At 46.6% G+C, this 19876-nt stretch overlaps 1 non-coding gene across 1 annotated transcript; it reads right to left on the reverse strand.

Annotated features, from left to right (window-relative positions):
- Positions 1–19277: 19277 nt before the first annotated feature.
- On the reverse strand, positions 19278–19415 carry LOC114808502. Its single transcript, XR_003756350.1, has one exon. It is a non-coding gene; the product is annotated as a small nucleolar RNA SNORA7 (small nucleolar RNA).
- Between the last annotated feature and the right edge of the window lie 461 nt (positions 19416–19876).

Raw genomic sequence — 19876 nt, forward strand, 5'->3', positions numbered from 1 at the left:
CCCACCTATTCTTGGACACTGCTGTGACTGCATAATTCAAAATGTGTCCGTCTTGGAAGTCCCACGGAAGAAGTCGGAAATCACTTCTGAATGAGTGGCAATTCTGCACTTAGGGAGTGAATAATCAGTGTTACGCTGTTTGACAATGGTGAAGGACATGGTGCCCTGGTCATTCGAGAGAGTTAACACACCACCATAGCTACTTCACTTATTTCTAGGAAAAAAGCCCATTCTCTATTATGAGAGCCTTACATAATGAAGGAGCAGTTTATTCCACCCAGGACCGTATAAGTCTAACCCAGGACATTAGGGAAAAGGGCTTGTACATTTTCTCTACTGTTCTCTCATCTATTTATTGCTTTCCTCCTACCCCAATCGTTAAGATATGGGTCTGTACCCTTTGAGTGCTTAGAAATTCACCCCACCCTTAGTCCCGCAGCATTTATGTACATTTCTTTATATTCTGCCACCTCTTCTATCTGTAATTTTAGTGTCTGTCACCCCCATTCGATTGTAAACTTGAAGGCAGGGATCATGTCTATCAACCTTATTGTATTGAACTCTCCCAAGTACTTAGTACAGTGCTCTGCACACAGTAAGCGCTCAATAAATACGACTGAATGCATGAATAAATACCACCAATTGATTGATTGGATGTCACATCTCTTAAATCCAACCCTTTCTTATTTCTCCCCACAGCTTTCTCGGGCGTATTTAAACTAAAAGCCCACAGGACAAGGACTGTGGGTTCCTCTGTATTGCATGCGTGGTATACATTGCATCGAGAAGCAGTGTGGCTTAGTGGCACGATCCTGGACCTGGGTTCTAATCCCAGATCGCCACTTTCTCTGCTGTGTGACTTTGGGCAAGTCACTTAACTTCTCTGGCCCTCAGTTTCCTCATCTGCAAAATGGGGCTCCCCTACCTGTTCTCCCTCCTACTTAGCCTTTGAGCCCCATGAGGGACCTGATGATCTCGTGTCTACCCCAGTGCTTGGCACATAGTAAGTGCTTAATAAATACCATTATTATTATTATTACACTAAATAGTATTCTAATTGACAGTGATCTATGCAAGCTTATTGCTATCATTAGTTTTAACTTACAGAATATAGCTTCAAAAGTCCTTCACAGATCTGTAGCAAAGAGCATTTCCCAATATTGTTTTTTAGTGTACACACTGGTCAGGAATCTTCTGTAAACTAACTATTTCAATGCAGAAATTTACACACAGGTGGGCTATAGATATATATATATATATATATATATATATATATACCAACGTATGTTGGGCTGTGGTTTCGATAGCTGTCAACATGTGGCCGAGCACATCCACCGAACAGAATTTGTCTGCTAGTTTGCCAGCCCAGTTTCTCTTTCTACCCTCTGAAATTGGAAAATTTAAGCAAATGCCAATAATTCCATTTCATCCTTAAATCTTTTTTGTCACTGAACTCGATTCGCTAACGATTTCTTAGTGTTTCAGCCTGAATGGGCATCCATAGATTTTCTTTCCTTTTGGGTTAAAGTTTGAGTTATCGCTGGGTAAGTTTCTGTCAACTCTCGGGTACTCTTTTCACCTGCTTGTGGCCCAGCAATTGAATAAATCTGAGGCTACATAAGGCATTCATTACCAAGGAGAGAGAGCGAGGGTCCTATATCAAGGCCGTTTCTTCGTATGCACTGTGCTATAACAACCTGGCCCTTCATCAAGTTCTAATTATATCTGGTTGATAAATGTCTTTACCTTCCAACAGATGATAGAGAATCTCTGACTGAGCCATTAAGGCATGCAGCTCTTGATAGTGGGCATTGTGAAGTGACTACTACCCTATCTGAATTCTTCTTCCTCTAACTAACAGTGTGATTGTAATTCTGGCTTCATTTCCTTTACATTCATGGGTCCCCGCAGAAGGAAAATTGGGAGAGAGAGGAAAGGGAATAAAATTATTCTGGGCTTTTTAGTTTGGAACGGACACTAAATGATCTTTTTGCCCATCAGAATAATATTTAAATGGAGGTGGGATTCGGGTGGCGGGAAGGAGCATTGTTAACAAATTGACTCGGTGTGACAGCAGGAGTGGTGAATAATAGGCTTTTTGACTGTTTTCCAGATTGTGTTGAGGTGATGAAAAACAGTTCCACATAAAATTGAGGTAATGGCAAACAAAACCTCGCCACGGGCCCTTTGGGTGGGAGAGAATATTTAGCCTCCGTTCCTTTTCTAACATGGTGGAATTAATTCAGGGACCATATCAAGACTTCTACTCCCGTCTCTATTACAGCCAGACCTAGTTATTCCGTAACTCATTAAATGATATGTCTGCAGGGGATCCAAATGATTTTAATGCTGGCCAAATTGTCCTCGTGCATCTTGTTCTGAGTAATACAGAGGTGTTGAGTTTGGGGCAGAATTGCCCTGAAGGTTTGGCACCTCACGTGAAATGAGTAAATTTGCTTCTTTTGAAAAAGATTGGGGGGTTAATGTTGGGGGGCGAGGATGGGAAATGAGAGGTGAGGGGTGATTTTCACTGCTCAGAAAATCAAATGGCTCAGTACCTATAGGATAATAAAACTTGCATGACTGGAGAGTCAAGCTGCAAATGAAAAAGGAAATGTCATTTGAGGCCAACAAGTTTCCTCAGCTCAAGGTCGGGAGAGGTTTGGTGTCACAGAGTGAGGAAATCAGCGACCAAACACTGGATGTGAAAAGCCCCGCCGGCAGGTTTAGCAGTGAAGCCCTTGTAGAGCAGGGGGAGTATCAAGCAATCAATCAATGGTATCTACTGAGCGCTTGCTACGTGCAGAGCACTGTACTAAGTGCTAGGGAGAGTACAGTTCAACACCGACGGCAGACACGTTCCCAACCCCACCCCTTACAGACTAGAAAGGGATGGGAGATATGAATATAAATAGATCATTTATAATACGGAGTTTAAGGATACGTACGGAAGTGCTGTGGGGTTGAGGGTGGGAGCAGATACCAAATGTCCCCAGTAGTAATAGTTATACTAGTGGCAACAGTAAGGGTTCTTATTGAGCACCTACTGAACGCCACGCAGAAGCAGAAGGTGCATTTTCTGCCCACAAGGAGCTTATTGATTGAGCACTTACTGTATGCAGGACGAGGTACTAAGCGCTTTGGGAAAATACGATTAGACTGTGAGCCCGTCACTGGGCAGGGATCGTCTCTATCTGTTGCCGAACTGTACATTCCAAGCGCTTGGTACGTGCTCTGCACATAGTAAGCGCTCAATAAATACTATTGAATGAATGAATACAATACAATATAATGGGTAGCTAAAATCCTTTCCCACGAGAAACTTACAGTCTAGAAGGGGAGACAGGTATTTAAATCATTTACAGATAGGAGAATTAGGAGAGTATAAATACTATGGTATTTGTGAAGAGCTCACTATATGCCGGACACCTTACTAAGCGCTGGGGTGGATACGAGCAAATGGGGTTGGACTCAGTCCCTGTCCCACGTGGGGCTCACAGTCTCAATCCCCATTATGCAGATGAGGTAACTGAGGCGCGGAGAAGTCCAGTGACTTGCCCAAGGTCACACTGCAGACAAGTGGCGGAGCCGGGATTAGAGCCCAAGGCCTTCTGACTCCCAGGCACGTGCTCTATCCACTACACCGTGCTGCTTCGTATGCGGATAAGCACGGTGGGGTGAATATCAAGTGCTTAAGGAGAATAGATCCAAGTGCCGAGTTGTACTTTCCAAGAGTTTAGGACAGTGCTCTGCACACAGTAAGCGCTCAGTAAATCCGATTGAATGAATGACCGCAGGAGAGTGAAGTGGGGAAATGAGAGCTTAGTCAGGGAAGGCCTCTTGGAGGAGATGGGATTTCAAGAGGGCTTTGAAGGTGGGGAGATCAGTGATCTGTTGTATATGAAGGAGGAAGGAGTTTCCAGCCAGAGGGAGGACATGGGTTTACATAGAATATAAGCTCGTTGTGGCCAGGGAATGTGTCCGTTTATTGTTGCGTTGTACTGTCTCAAGCACTACTAAGTACTGACAGTGCTTTGCACACAGTAAGTGCTCGATAAATATGATTGAATCCAACTGAATTGGGTCAGCAGAGAGACAGATGAGGTTGAGGTACAGTGAGTAGATTGGTGTTAGATGAATGATGATGATGGTATTTGGTAAGCGTTTGCTACGTACCAGGCACTGTTCTAAACACTGGGGTAGATACAAGCCAATCGGGTTGGACACAGTCCCCGTCCCAACATAGGGTTCACAGTCTTACAGATGAGGGAACTGAGGCACAGAGAAGTGAAGTGACTTGGCCAAGGCCACACAACAGACAGGTGGTGGAGTCAAATGAGTGGGTCGATTAGTAGTGGGAGACCAGCAAGGTAAAGTAGGAGGGGGAGAGGTGACTGACTACCTTAAAGCCGATAAAACATTCACAAGCAGTTGAATGAGAATAAATAAAATGGAAATAAAGAAAATTAAATCACATTTATCTGTATAAATCAATCAATCATATTTGTCAAGTGCTTACTGTGTGCGGTGTTTTTCTTTAAAGGCACATTCAGATTATTTCCCTCCTCTACCCTCTTACCATCTGGAAAGACAGAAGGGTTAAAAGTGATCGGGGGAGGGTTGCTTAATGGAATGGGTACGGTTTGGAGAAGGGGAAGGGATAAGCAGCGTGGCTCAGTGGAAAGAGCCCGGGCTTGGGAGTCAGAGGTCATGGGTTCGAATCCCGGCTCTGCCACTTGTCAGCTGTGTGACTGTGGGCAAGTCACTTCACTGCTCTGTGCCTCAGTTACCTCATCTGTAAAATGGGGATTAACTGTGAGCCTCACGTGGGACAACCTGATTACCCTGTATCTAGAACAGTGCTCTGCCCGTAGTAAGCGCTTAATAAATACCAACATTATTATTATAAGGAAAGAGGATGGATATTGGGAAGATGCACACAATCACAGATGAATACAGAGGTGCGATTCATTCATATTTACCAAGCACTTACTTGTGCAGAGCACTCTAGTAAGTGCTTGGAAAGTACAATACAGCAATAAAGAGAGACAATCCCTGCCCACAACAGGCTTACAGTCTAGAGGTGAGGAGACAGGCATCAAAACAAGTAAACAGGCATCAGTATAAATAGAATTATAGGTATATACATATATACATAAGTGTTCTGGGGTGGGGTGAGGTGGGGGGCGCTTGACACGGTCACTTTGTTTTCCTCGCTTCCCTAGAGACAGGTGCTCCAAGCAGGGGAAGGAAGGAGGACACCTTTTCCGAAATAGCTTGATCACCCTTTCTGGGACCCAGTATCACGTAAGTATCAATTACATGTATTTATACCTTTCGTGGGAAGCAGGATAAATAATTCAGTCAGTCAGTGGTATTTACTGAGCCGCTGCTTTTTGAGCAGATCACTGTACGAAGGGCTTGGGAGAGTACGAGAAAAAAATTAGAAGCCGCATTCCCTGCTTATAACGAGCTTACGGTCCAGGGGATCTTGGAAGATTTTTGACAAGCTTGGACTGTAAGGGAGGTTGAAGGGAAAGGGGAAGAAGAGGGGAGAAAAACAAGGAACTGGAGTACTATGTCACAGGTTTAAGGAGATGGTTGAGAACCAAAAGTTGCTCACTTGCCCCTTGGTTGTGGCTTCTCAGATCAGAGAACAGGGAAGAGTGACAATTACAAGAGAAGGGCATCGGCGCCTAGTACAGTGTCTGGCACATAGTAAGCACTTAACAAATACCGTCACTCTTATGGAGTCTCAAATTAGAAAACTAATGGTTAAAATTACATTTTAGGGTGTGCTGAGTTAGGGAAGAGGGTGGAAGAGGGTGAATTTATTTATTTATAGCAATGTCTGTCTCCCCCACTGGACTGCAAGCTTATTGTGGGCAGGGAACATGTCTACCAACTCTCTTGTATCATACTCTGCCAAGTGCTTAGTACAGTGCTCTGCGCACAGTAAGTGCTCGGTCAATACTCACCCCCTCTAGACAGTAAGCTCCTTGTGGGCAGGGAACATGTCTCCCAAGTGCTTAGTACCGTGCTCTCCACACAGTAAGCACTCAATAAATGCCTGAAAAAGTACAGATCTCCTAATCCCAGAACTGGCTGCATCTCTCCTGATTGGGGAAGGGTGGGGGAGAAATAGAAGTAGATTCCTCTTCCTTACTCCTTCCTTGGGACAGATTCAGCAACCCTCTGGCTTAAGAAGATGTATGGTTCGAAACAAAACTGATCCAGAGCCTTGAAGTTTCAAAATTGAGGTGGTGATTTTTGGAGAATTTGGTGAGTTATTGCTCTCTAACGGCCTGTCATTTAATGAATATTGGCACCTTTATCGCATGCCGTCAAGGATGGAGGGCCTTGAGTTATTTTATTCTTGATTTCTCCCATAAACACCAAAAGATCTTAAGGAGGGGGTAAGTACCCTTCGACAATCTGCCATGCTATCATTAAGATGAGAAAATAATTCTTTCCTCCTACTCCCCCGATACCTGCTTCCTCTCTCCCAACTGTCTGCATCGTTTAGCTCTCCAGTGGGCATAATCTAGGATTCAGGCAACCAGAAGCCCTCGGGGATTCAAGGAGCTAAATTATAGCTCTACCGGTAGGGAGAGGTGGGGTGCCAGAGCTACTGGGAGATAGGGAATTTGACCCGCCACCACTCTTCAAGGGTGCTTGTGTAGAATTACTGCCTTTTCACCTCACGTAGACAAGCTGATCACGTTGAAACAGTTCCTGTCCCACATGGGGGGGTCGCAATCTTAATCCCCATTTTACAGATGAGGTTAACTGAGGCCCAGAGAAAAGAAGTGACTTGCCCAAGGTCACACAACAGACACCTGGCAGAGCCGGGATTAGACCCGAGGTCCTTCTGACTCCCAAGCGTGTGCTCTATCCACTAGGCCACGCTGTGCAGAACTCTGCAGGTCACCCCTCCCATCAAATCGCACCAGGGGTTTGTAGGGCGCTAATCCCCTCTCCAAAGGGGTGCATATTGGAATCCCCATTTTGAAGTAATTTTACGAAAGGACAATTCCCTGCAAGATAGTATCTGTCAACTCTTCACTACCTCCACCCCTTCCAATACAGTACTGTATTACTTGTCAACAGGCAAGTTCCCTGCCCACATGATGTTTAACAGGGGCTCGAAGCCCCCTGTCCCTGCTTGGCCCCTTCCTGAGGTATGAATATTTCAGCGTCAACACTGTCATTTTCATCTCTACTTCTTGGCATCATCATGCTGAGAGGTGAGTCTTTGGAAGGGTTTGAGCCGCTGGTCTTGGGGACCTGGAAGCACTTTCCTAGGGTTGACTATAAGACCCACTGGAGCTGGAGGTCCTGTATATGTTGCCCTAGCTGTCAATCCAGCCTCTTGAGGTCATTTCGGAGAGGACATATCCTCCAGGAAGAGTTGCGATCACCTGATGTCCTTGATCGCTAATGTGTTACCTCTGCCCTTAAGGGTGCTGTTAGCCGCGATCACCAAGAGGAGGTGATTTGAGAGCCGGTCTTGAATTTGTGACCCCGCAGTATCCACAGTCATTAGCAGATCTAGCTGTGTCCTGTCACATGACCTCCTAGCCAACTACTCATTAGAAATCTTCCCCCCATAGAGTTCAACCATCACATTTTAAGACTTTATGGACGATGTGGCGGTCTGTTAGAATCATTCATTCATTCGATCGCATTTATCGAAGACTTACTGTGCGCAGAGCACAGTTCTGAGCGCTAGGGAAGTACAATATAGCAATAAAGAGAGACAATCCCTGCACCTTCCTGAGTCCAAACACATCCCCTTGCAGGTGAGGATAAGCCATATTTCCACATTTCAACCCATCAGCCACCAGGCATCTTCGGCTCAGTTCTGAATCCTGTCCGGGTTCTCCCCGTCCTTTTGAGTTGTGGAAGCCAGAACTGGACAGAGTGTTCTAGGCCTGGCGTGACTCGCGCTGAGCCTAACGGAAGGTGTTCTTACAGTTCCTGCAGATTATGGCCTTCTTTATGCATCCCGGGATTACGCTGACCATTTTCATTTCAATGCTACGCAGCTGGCTCACTGCCATCTTGTAAGCGGCTTTAGGCATTATCGTGCGCCAGCAGGATGCCCACTGATGGCACTCAGGAATCCCAACTCTCCCCTCCCCACTTCCACATAGCACCTGACAGGAGGCAGACCTGCTGACACCAGACTGGTATTTAACCGGTTCTCCGCCCCTCCGAACCGTGTTTTTGTTTCCTTTTGTTTTGTTTTCCCCTGGAAGAATACACAAGTAATACCACTGCTTGATGGTATTTACTGGGCGTTTACGCAGGGCACCGTACTAAGCATCTGGGAAGGTACAGTACACTAGGTAATCGCAATGTAAGACCGTCCTTCCTTTGCTAAATCTCTCCAATAAACTATCTCCACCTCAGTGGTCTCCACTGCTTCCTCCTCCTATCATCCTCCCTTCTCTTCCTCCTATGGAAGGAGGTGTGAGCCAAAAGGGAGGGCAGAGCCCGGAACTGGAATCAGAGGGAAGGGAATCCCCCTTCCCATATCCTGGGGAAGGGAGAAGCGGCAAGCTTTGGGGATTGAGGCGGGGGAAGAGGGCTGGAATCTAGCTTGTCTCCTCCTGAACTCACTCACGGTCACTGCGGTTGTGGCGGGCGGGGGGACTGACTCCATTCCCTGTCTTCATCTCCATGTTCTGGGATGGGACGGCCAGGGCTTGGAGGGGCAGGAGTCCAGTTTGCCCCTCCCTGCGTCTCCCGTAAATCGCTGGGGCAGTGTGGCAGGGGCTAGTAGAGAAGTGACAAGGTTGGGGAGGAATGTACTTGTTATACCGTTGTGTTGTACTCTCCCAAGCGCTTAGCACAGTGTCCTGCACGCAGTAAGTGCTCAATAAATACGACGGATTGAGGTGAGGAAGGGAGGAGACGCCGTCTGGAATCTCGTCAACTCCAAACCCTGTGACGGCCTGCTGAGAGTAGTCACCAAGCCAACGGTGGGGATCAACACGATAGGGTTCTAGGGGGTCTAAACCTCCCCCCTCCCCCCGCCCCACCATGTTCCTGAACCAGAGATGAAAGCTAACCAGAACTCCTAAGAGCATAGTTCCGGTTAAAATATAAACGCCGGAATGGGTGTTAGTACAGCGGTCGGTACAGTGCCTAGCACATAGTAAGCGCTCAACAGAAAGACGCTGTTCTGGTATGAATTATTTGTCAGTGCTGAGCTTTGCTTCCGTGCCGCCGAACCAGTCTTCAACTGACCACCAAATTAAGTTGACAACCAAATTAATCTGCCCGACCTTCCTTTTCATCCCGGCTAAAACCTAGGTAGCGAGAAATAGGTTCTCATGCGACGATCTGTTCTGGCTGGATCTGCGGGAGAGAAGGCAGCAGCAGGCAGCAAAACTAAAAGTCACGTTCGCCCTTCTCGCTCCTTCCGCTCGGCTTCCAGGAGAGCTAGACTCTGTCCCCAGAAAAGGTGGAATTATCTCCCTATTGGCAGAGAAGTCAACCCACTCCTGAAATGTTCTAAGTGACTCTGGGGGCTTACAGAATATTCCAAACCATTCTGGGGGAGGTTGTGTGGCTTACTGGAAAGAGCGCGGGCTTGGGAGTCAGAGGACACGGGTTCTAATCCCGGCTCTGCCACTTGTCTGCTGTGTGACCTTGGGCAAGCCGCTTGACTTCTCTGTGCCCCAGTTACCTCATCTGTAAAATGGGGATTAAAACTGTGAGCCCCGCGTGGGACAACCTCATTGCCTCGTATCCACCCCAGCTGCTTAGAACAGTGCTCGGCACATAGTAAGCGCTTAACAAATACCATAATTATGATTATTATTATTATAGTCCTTCTGCCAGGCCTGTGACATTGCTACCCAGCATCAGCGTCCCCCAGCATGGGCCTAGGAGTCAGAAGGTCATGGGTTCTAATCACCCCTCTGCCACATGTCTGCTGTGTGACCTTGGGCAAGTCACTTAACTTCTCTGGGCCTCAGTGACCTCATCTGTAAAACGGGGGTGGAGACTGTGAGCCCCACCTGGGACGGGGACTGCGTCCAACCTGATCTGCTTGTATCCACCCCAGCGCTTAGTGCCTGGCACAGAGTAAGCGCTTAACAAATACCATAACTTATTCATTTATTTTAGTGGAAAGACGACAGGCCTGGGAGGCAGAGGCCCCTGGTTTAACTCCCGGATCCTCCACTGACCTGCAGTGTGACCGTGGGCAAGTCACTTAGCTTCTCAGTGCCTCAGTTCCCTTGTCTGCAAAATAGGAATTCAATACCTGTTCTCCCTCCTGCTGAGACTGTGAGCCCCATGGGAATCCTGATTAGCTTGTACCTACCCAGAACTTAATACGGTGCTTGGCATAGAGTAGGTGCTTAACAAATACCACAATTATCGTTAAGAACCTGTGCAGAGGAACTGATAATAGTACTAGTGGCTTGCCCAGCACCACTGTCACTCTCATCATCTTATCGGCTACAGGAAAAAAACAAATCTAGAGCCCAGTTTCCCTGATTCCTAGGTCGGTGCCCCTTCCATGATACAGTTTCACCCTTCAGTGATTCCTCTCTGAATCAAGGAGAGACTCCCGACCTTTGACATTAAAGCTATCCACCAGCTCTCTCCCTCCTACGAATCCACTCTCTCTCCCATTATTATAATAATGATTATTAAGCACTTCATTCATTCAATCGTTGAGTGCTTACTGTGTGCAGAACACTGTACTAAGTGCTTGGGAAGATAGCAATAATGTTGGTATTTGTTAAGCGCTTACTATGTGCCGAGCACTGTTCTAAGCGCTGGGGTAGACACAGGGTAAATACAGTGTGAAAGAACTGGCAAACCTGTTCCGTACCCACAAGGAGCTTACAGTCTATAGGGGAAGACAGAGCAGCATAGCTCAGTGGAAAGAGTCCGGGCTTGGGAGTCAGAGGTCATGGGTTCGAATCCCGGCTCTGCCACTTGTCAGCTGGGTGATTGCGGGCAAGTCACTTAACTTCTCTGTGCCTCAGTTACCGCATCTGTAAAATGGGGATGAAGACTGTGAGCCTCACGTGGGACAAGCTGATTACCCTGTATCTACCCCAGCGCTTAGAACAGTGCTCTGCCCATAGTAAGCGCTTAACAAATACCTACATTCTTATTATTATTAAAGTAAATTACAGATACGTACACGAGTGCTGTGGGCAGAGGGAGAGGGAGTGATTTTAATAAGGCTTTGCCGGGGTGGGGGGGGGAGAGTGGTGGTTTGACGGATATGAAAGGGGAGTAAGTGCTCAATAAATATGATTGATTGATTGACTGATTGAGGGAGTTCCAGACCAGAGGCAGGACATGGGTGAGGGTTCGCCAGTGTGATAGATGAAATCAAAGCACAGTGAGTAGGTTGGTGCTAGAGGAACGAAGTAGGAACTTTGGGTTGTAATAGGAAATCACTGAGGTGAAGTAGGAGAGGGTAAGGTGATCTCACACCCTCACTCACACTCTTCATTCCTCTTAAGCTAACCATTTAAATCCGCATATCACAGCTCTCCCTATCTTCAAAACCCTTCTGAAATCCCACCTCCTTCAGGAAGCTTTCCGTGATTCATTTCTCTCCTCCCTAGGTCCCATCCTGGAAGCTGCATGGTGTAGTGGATAGAGCCCGGGCCTGGGAGTCAGAAGGTCTGGGTTCTAATCCCAGCTCTGCCACTTGTCTGCTGTGTGGCCTTGGGCAAGTCACTTCACTTCTCTGAGCCTCAGTTACCCCATCTGGAAAACGGGGATGAAGACTGTGAGCTCTATGCGGGGCAGGGACTCTGTCCACCCCGATTCGCTTGTATCCCACCCAGCACTTACTACGGTGGCCGGCACATAGTGAGCACTTAATAAATACCATGGTTATTATTTTTATTATGATTGTTCTCTTAACTGTCTTCTTAGCACAGATGCACTCACAACCACCCGTACCATCTCTATACACATCCACTTACACCTTTGCTGGCAGCAGCAGCGTGAGAGAAAGTCGAGGCCGGAGACTCAGGTTTACTGCGTGGGCGAAAACAACGGTAAACCACCTCTGGGTCTTTACCAAGAAAACTCTACGGAGACAGTACCAGAACGATTGCAGATGGAGGTGAGGCGTTCTGAGAGAGACGTGTCCATGGAGTCGCTATGGTCGAAGACGACGACAGCGTAAGACAAGCCAAGACAAGATGCCACTATTTAAGAACTTTTTCCTCCACATACCCATCTTTCCATTTTCTTCTTCCTCCTATCCGTAATTTATTCAGTGTCTATCTTGGCTGCTAGATTATAAACTCCTCGGGGGCAAGAATTGTGTCTTCTAAATTCTTTTGTATTCTACCAAGTGCTCAGGACAGTGCTCCGCACATAGTAGGTGCTAAATAAATATCATTGATTGATTGACCTTGCAGCATCTTCTCTCCCATCCCTAAAACTATAGAGTCCACTGAATCCTAGAAGATGAACACATCATAGAAGGGCATCATTCCCTATGTACCAATCTTCTGAATACTTGTTACTGCTCTTATCATCAGAAGCAGCGTGGCTCAGTGGAAAGAGCACGGGCTTTGGAGTCAGGGCTCATGAGTTCGAATCCCAGCTCTGCCACTTGTCGGCTGTGTGACTGTGGGCAAGTCACTTAACTTCTCCGTGCCTCAGTTCCCTCATCTGTAAAATGGGGATTAAGACTGTGAGCCCCACGTGGGACAACCTGATCCCCCTATGTCTACCCCAGCGCTTAGAACAGTGCTCGGCACATAGTAAGCGCTTAACAAATACCAACATTATTATTATTATTATCAGAAAATGCTAGTAGAAATCCCTGTTCTTCATCCAGGTTATTTAGTGGATGCCTGAGATATGATTATCTGTGTCTTTGGGTGGTATGTGTGCAAAAACGTTGCAATAATGTGCAGTAATGCAAAACTAGTGTAAACCACTTAAAAGTGAACAATGAGAATACTGAGAGAAATAAATATGTGAACTTTAGAAGGGACAAAACGTTGACGGTGACAGTCACCCTCACCCTACCCTTATTGTGACAGTTTCTCCCCCAGCCTCCCCCCCTCCCATGCATTAATTGTAATAGTCTCTTACATACTCAAGGAGATGATCATAGCCTCAGTAATTCAGGAAATGAAAATCAATCTTTTAGCAGGTAAGTACGATGGGGAGCTGAAAAGATAGGGATGAAACCAGATATTTTTGAGGGAACATAAGTAAAAACAAATCTTTGCCTGTTCGACCATGACATCGCATACATTAGTTTGGGCATGTAGCATGATGTGATAATATTATAGGCTGGGCTGGATTAATGCAGGGGCAACAACTGGGAGAGGAGATGCTGCAAAGAGAGACTTGAATCCCCATCCTCTTTCTGGACTCTCAACAGTTAGGCAGGGAACAGAAACTCCCAGGAAGGGGTTCCAATCCTCCACTTTTCCTCCTTACACCAGGAGTGGCTCCCTCCCCACAGCCAGATGTGAACACGACCTCACTCTCCTACCCAAAGTCTGCCTCTCGTTGACTAGGATGGGGTGGTGCCAACTGCCGACAAGATGGGTCTTGGGGTCACCTGTTCCCCTTTCCACGTGTCCCCTCCTCCACCAGATCATTCCTCTTTGGAATCCCCCTACCCCTGCCCCCTGCCCGGAGCACCCCAACAGGGAGGGAAGAGAGGAGGGAATGGGGGGGATGGAAGGAAGAGGGAGCGAGTGGCCTGTTGTCACTTCCTTATCCCCAGCAACGACTGCTAGGCTTGGGTTGGAGGTCAGGGAGAGGCAAGGGCTTGGTAATTGAGTGGCTGAGCTAAACCAGAGCCGGGCAGTATAACAAACTACATTACCTCCGGTCAGTGGCCCCAGGCAATTCTCCCTCCCCACAGATCCCCCTGCCAGTGCGCTTTGAGCCTGCGTTTTACCTCCCCTCCCTGGTGGGTGTGAGTCTGGAACAGATTTGGTGAAGCGTGGCTCGACCTTCCAAGTAATTCATTCCAAGACATACGTCCCAGCACCTATTCTTGGTTCCCGGGAGTTCCACTTTACTGTCACTATGGTAGTTTTGGCACATCTCCAAGAATCATTCCCTTAGAAGGTCTGATCCTGTTTCTCAGCTTCCAGGCGAGGAACAAGGATCACAGGCCACTTGGGGAAGCAGATGGGAGTTCTGGGACTTGCCCTGTTTCTGCCAGGCATCTCCGCTTGTCATCCTGCTGCCTCTCCAATTGTTCTATCTTAAAATGGGAAGTGGAGGAGAGAAGTTTACAGTGAGAGAAAAGGGAGAAGCAGCAAATCTCCAGGGCTCCAGGAGCCGCAGGATGTCATCATCTGTCCGGACCAGCTTCCCACCTCCTGAGGACCACCGGGGTAGGTAGAGAAGCAGCATGGTTTAGTGGATCGAATATGGGCCTGAGAGTCAGAAGGACCTGGGTTCTAGTTCCGGCTCTGCCACTTTTCTGCTGTGTGACCTTGGGCAAATCACTTGACTTCATTGTGCCTCAGTTCCCTCATCTGGAAAATGGGGATGAAGACTGGGAGCCCCATGTGGGACATGGACTGTGTCCAACCTGATTAGCTCGTAGCTACCTCAGCACTTAGAAGAGCGCCTGGCACATGGTAAGCATTTAACGAGCGTTAAAAAAAAAGTTGTCCTCCCCACCAGGTAGGAGCGGAGAGTGGACGGGAGCCTGTCTTCTTAGTTGTTTTAATCTGGAGAAGGTTGAGTCAGTTTGCTGCCAATAAGTGTTTGCTTCGAATGATGAGGTCCCTGAGGATTGTCCCTTCTAAAGTTCACGTATTTATTTCTCTCAGTATTCTCATTGTTCAGTCTTAAGTGGTTTACACTAGTTTTGCATTATATTCTTCTACAGTATGTGTTCAATCAAATAATCAGTCCATGGTATTTACTGAACACTTACTGTGTGCAAAGCAGTGTCCTAAGCGCTTATGGGCTGTCCTCCCCCACTAAAATGATGAGCCTCTTTTGGGGCAGAGACCGTGTCTTAATCTGATCTTTGTGTATTTACCCTAAAGCTTAGCATATAGCACATGCTGATGATGATGATGATGATGATATTATATAATTACAAATGAGACAATAGCAGAACACAGGATAATGCATCAACGGAGAAGCAGCGTGACCTAGTCTGAGGACCTGGGTTCTAATCCCGGCTCCACCACTTGTCTGCTGTGTGACCTTGGGCGAGTCAGTTAACTTCTCTGTACCTCAATTCCCTCATCTGCAAAATGAGGATTCATTACTTGTCCTCCCACCTGTCTAGACTGTGAGCCCCGTGTGGGGCCTGATTTGTCTTGTAACTACTCCGGCACTTAGTATAGCGCTTAGCATGTAGTAAGTGCTTAACAATAATCACTGTCACTGTTATTATTATTATTTTAAGACAGTCCAAAATGGTGAAACTCCTTGTCCCTCAGGTTAATTCAGGGAGCTACGGAGAGGTATTCTGCAGGCTGCATTGTCTAACTATGTCCGGTGTGCTTAATATTAAGGAAGTCCTCCCCTACCCGGCTCCTGGATTGTCCACTGAGAAGGAGATTAGGATTGGGTGTGGACCCTGGATTAGATCAGCGTTCTCAAGAACTGAGGCAGCGTCCCTGGGTAGCCTACGGCACCATTATATCTCCAGGCTTCTCAAGGCCTAGTTAGGCCTTCCTCAGCTGGCTAACACTGCCCTGCTGTGGAGGGCCCTAATCCCTGCTCTAGCTATTCCAGTTTTCACTTACTAATTGTGGTATTTGTTAAGCGCTTACTACGTGCCAGGCGCTGGACTAAGCACTGGGGTGAATACAAGCGAATCAGGTCTGGGACACAGTCTGTGTCTCACATGGGGTACGCAGTCTTAATCCCCCACTTTACAGACGAAGGAACTGAGGCCCAGAGAAGCGAAGTGACGTATCCAAGGTCACATAGCAGGCAAGTGGCGGTGTTGGGATTAGAACGCATGATCTTCTGACTCCCCTCCCCGTGCTCTAGCCACTAGGCCATGGAGCTTCTCACTTGTCATAAGAGTAGGCACCGTGGTAGGCTAAGAGAAAGACCGACTTCAGGCATCTCGATGTGCGGTGTCCCTGGTGGCAGGAAACTTGGGTTTATTCAGAGTTTCAGTTCATCACTGTCAATGGGCTTCCAAGGGTTGGTCCACCCATTGACAATGATTAACAGTTTAAACACTCACGATCTAATCTAGGTTTAAGTTTGAGACCATTTTTTAAAAGAATGTGAGTACTGCTTTGGAGCTGAAGTTTCTTTTTCCATACCATCTTCCCTTGCATTTTCTTTCCCAAAGAACACTTAGTGGTTTTCTACTTCTTTTAACTCCTAATAGAAAAGCAAGTATTGGTGAAAATTTGTCCTGATTAGGTCAATATTGTGTAGATCCCAATCCTAGGGCAGAAATGTGAAAACTGATCAGTCAGACTCAGATGATATCTGTGGAAACTAGAGAACCCGAGCAAATTGTTTTGACAGATGTTGTCTTTATAAAACTGTGACACCAGTGTTCAAAACAGCGATCCCTAAACCAACGCTTTTTTTGCTATCATCCTGGCAGGCCGTGTAAATCAGAATTGAGACATGTCACTCAACCTCTAGGATCGCCACTGTCTGATTCTGATTTGTAAATCAAAAGAAAAGTTGCATTTTCCCCATTAAACTGTTGGGTTTTTTTTTAACATATACAGCAGCCAGTAGCTTCCTAGGGCTTTACTCCAGCAATAAAGAAGAGTAACTTGAGATGCTAAACCCACTGATGGAGAGTTCTTCTTTTCTTGCCTGAATTCTTCCTGTACAAAGCCTGATTAAAATCCCATCTCCTCCAAGAGGCCTTCCGTGACTGAGCCCTCAATTCCCCTACTCCCTCTCCGTTCTGCATTGCCTATGAAGTTGGAGCTGTACCTTTCAAGCACTTGATATCCACCTCACCCTCAGCCCCCAGCACGTATATACATATCCGTAATTCATTTTTTAATGCCTGCCTCCCCCTGTAGACTGTAAGCTTCTTGTGAGCAGGAAAGGTGTCTACCACCTCTGTTGTATTGCAGTCTCCCAAGTGCTTACCACACAGTAAGCACTCCATTAATACCTTTGATTGAGTGATTGAGTGCTCTCTTAAGGCCCCAAATTGTTGGGCAAGAAATAACACTATGGAAGAGTGAGACTGAAGCTTCACAAGGTAAGAGCTCACCTACAAGGTCACTTAAATTCTTTCACTCTGTTTTTTTTTTTTTTTTTTTACTCCAGGGAGGGAAAATAGCTACTTCAGTAGAAATAATTTCTTGTCTGGCACATCAATAAATTTACTGCTCATTAGGGTTGCTATTCCCATCCTGACTAATGATGTCAATGTGTCAATCCCTCAAAAGCAGCATTAGCCTGTCTGAAACATTATGCTAGGCCCAAAATAGCAATTTTAAGAATACAAGTCATATGCCTTCATTTCATATTAAGTACATGTTTCAACTTTGTGGAATAAAGAGAAGACTTTTTCTCTGAGCGGTCAGTCTCTACTCCTCAGCTTTCCATTGTTTCTTGTACCGGGGTTCCCACCTGTGCATATATCAATACACAATCCCTACTCTGGGGTTTGAATGAAATAAAAACTGACAGTGTGGAATCATTTTCAGTGCTTAGCTCCGAAGGGTTTGTGCAATTATCTTTTGTCAGAATTCATTTTGTCAGCTCCTCTTTGCTCTTCAGGTTGCATACTGCTAATATCCTTAGAAACTCTGAAGAAAATCAAAAGAAAATGAGCGAAACACTGAGGAACATCTTCATAACAGTGTAATCCCAGATTAATACTGACTGTGGATAATGCTACTTTTCAGGGGGGTAGTAAGTTAAATAAAGGACAAGCTTCACATGTTCATATCTTACGACTGAATGGTGTCTGAAACTTATCGGCACTTTGCTTAGAGAACAGGCTCCTTGAAGGCAGGGCTATGTTTAGTCTTCATAATCATAGACCTGCTGCACCACTCCATACGTGTGAGTTATCTGTTGCATTTATTGAGGGCTTATTATGTGCCGAACACTGACCTAATCCTTGGGGTAGGAACACACAGTACAGATGAGGAAAAGTCTCTGTCTCAACTGGACCTTACAATCTGGTTGGGAGTAGACAGATAGTGACGGCGATAACAGTGGATTGCAGTAACAACAAGCAACAGAATCAACAGCCTAGGAAGACAGTGTCAAGACAAATAAAATAATAACTCTTGAAGGTGAGAGTCCTCAAGCTTACCTATTGCTCTGAGTAAATGGGCCTTAGTTACAACATTCATTCATTCATTCAATGGTATTCATTGAGCGCTTACTATGTGCAGAGCACTGTACTAAGCACTTGGCATGTACAATGCGGCAACAGATAGAGACAATCCCTGCCCAGTAACGGGCTCACAGTTTAAACGGGGGAGACGGACAGCAAAGCAAAACAGAACAAAACAAAACAAGCAGTCTGGCGCAGATATCCTCAAGATAAATAGAATCATAGAGATATACACATCATTAACAAAATAGAGTAATAAATGATATAAACAAATATGCACGGTGCTGAGGGGAGGGGGAGGGGGAAGATCAGAGGGAAGGGGGGGAATGGGGAGGGGAGGAGGAGCAGAGGGAAAGGGGGGCTCAGTCTGGGAAGGCCTCCGGGAGGAGGTGAGCTCTCAGTGGGGGTTTGACGAGGCGAAGAGAGTTAGTTTGGCGCATACTGGTTGACAGTGCTGGCGTTGTAGCTGCTGAAAAGATGATCTCACTGAGTTTTATAATCCACAATATTTTATTATCCCTACCATACAGCTAAAGAAACGTGGGTATTGAGAAAATAAATTCAATACCAAGCTCAAGTGGTAACTGGGGATATTATCTGTTATCACCAATTTCGTTCCCCCTTTTAACCACAAAACCCCAATTCGAATCCTGCATGGGTGGGAAATTTGGAGTTCAAATCAAGCCGTCGTATCCTGTCCCAGTTCCGTGGCCAACCCAGCTTTAAGTAGAGCCCTGCGAACAAAACCCAAGATGTGTAGAAATGTCTTGTCTTATGCCTCCGAGTCGTCTCCGGCCCATAGCGATTCCGTGGACACGTCTCTCCCAGAATGCCCCACCTCCGTCTGCAATGGTTCTGGTAGTGGATCCATAGAATTTTCTTGGTTAAAAATACGGAAGTGGTTTACCGTTGCCGTCTTCCATGTGGTAGACCTGAATCCCTGCCCTCGACTCTCTCCCGTGCTACTGCTGCCCAGCACAGGTAAGTTTTGACTTATAGCAGGTGGCCTTCCATTCTCTAGCCACTGCCCAAACTAGGAATGGAATGGGTAGGCCTCTGCTTGACTCTCCCTCCCGTAGCCTAGACTGGTAGAGTACTGGAAACTCTCCAGGTGCCATCCTGAGAAGGGGTGGGGAACTTAGGCTGGCTCAAGCTCCATTCCAGGGGTCCCGCTTCGTGGTTGGGAGTTCTAGTTCCAGTAGCCCTGGTGAACTGCACATGTGCGACAGCATGCTAAGAACTGAGGACTGGAACACTTCCGATTCTGCCTGTACAGGTATCGAATCCCCATTTTACGGATGAAGAAACTGAGGCACAGAGAAGTTAAGTGCCTTGCCCCAAATCATCCAGCAGGCGAGGGACAGAGTTAAAATTAGAACCCCGGACCTCTGACGCTCTAGCTTATCCTCTTTCCACTAGGCCACACTATCAGATGAGCAGGATCAAAGCCCTAGGCCCCTCTCAAATATTACCGTCCCACAGAGCCTAGACTATAGCTTGACCCCAGAGAAGTTTTAACCAGGATCCGGACCCTGGCACTCCACCTCAGTCCTGGATCCTATCCTAACTCCCGAGTCCCAGTTCTCCCAA

This window comes from Ornithorhynchus anatinus, chromosome X5 (genome assembly GCF_004115215.2).
Source record: "Ornithorhynchus anatinus isolate Pmale09 chromosome X5, mOrnAna1.pri.v4, whole genome shotgun sequence".
NCBI lineage: Eukaryota > Metazoa > Chordata > Mammalia > Monotremata > Ornithorhynchidae > Ornithorhynchus > Ornithorhynchus anatinus.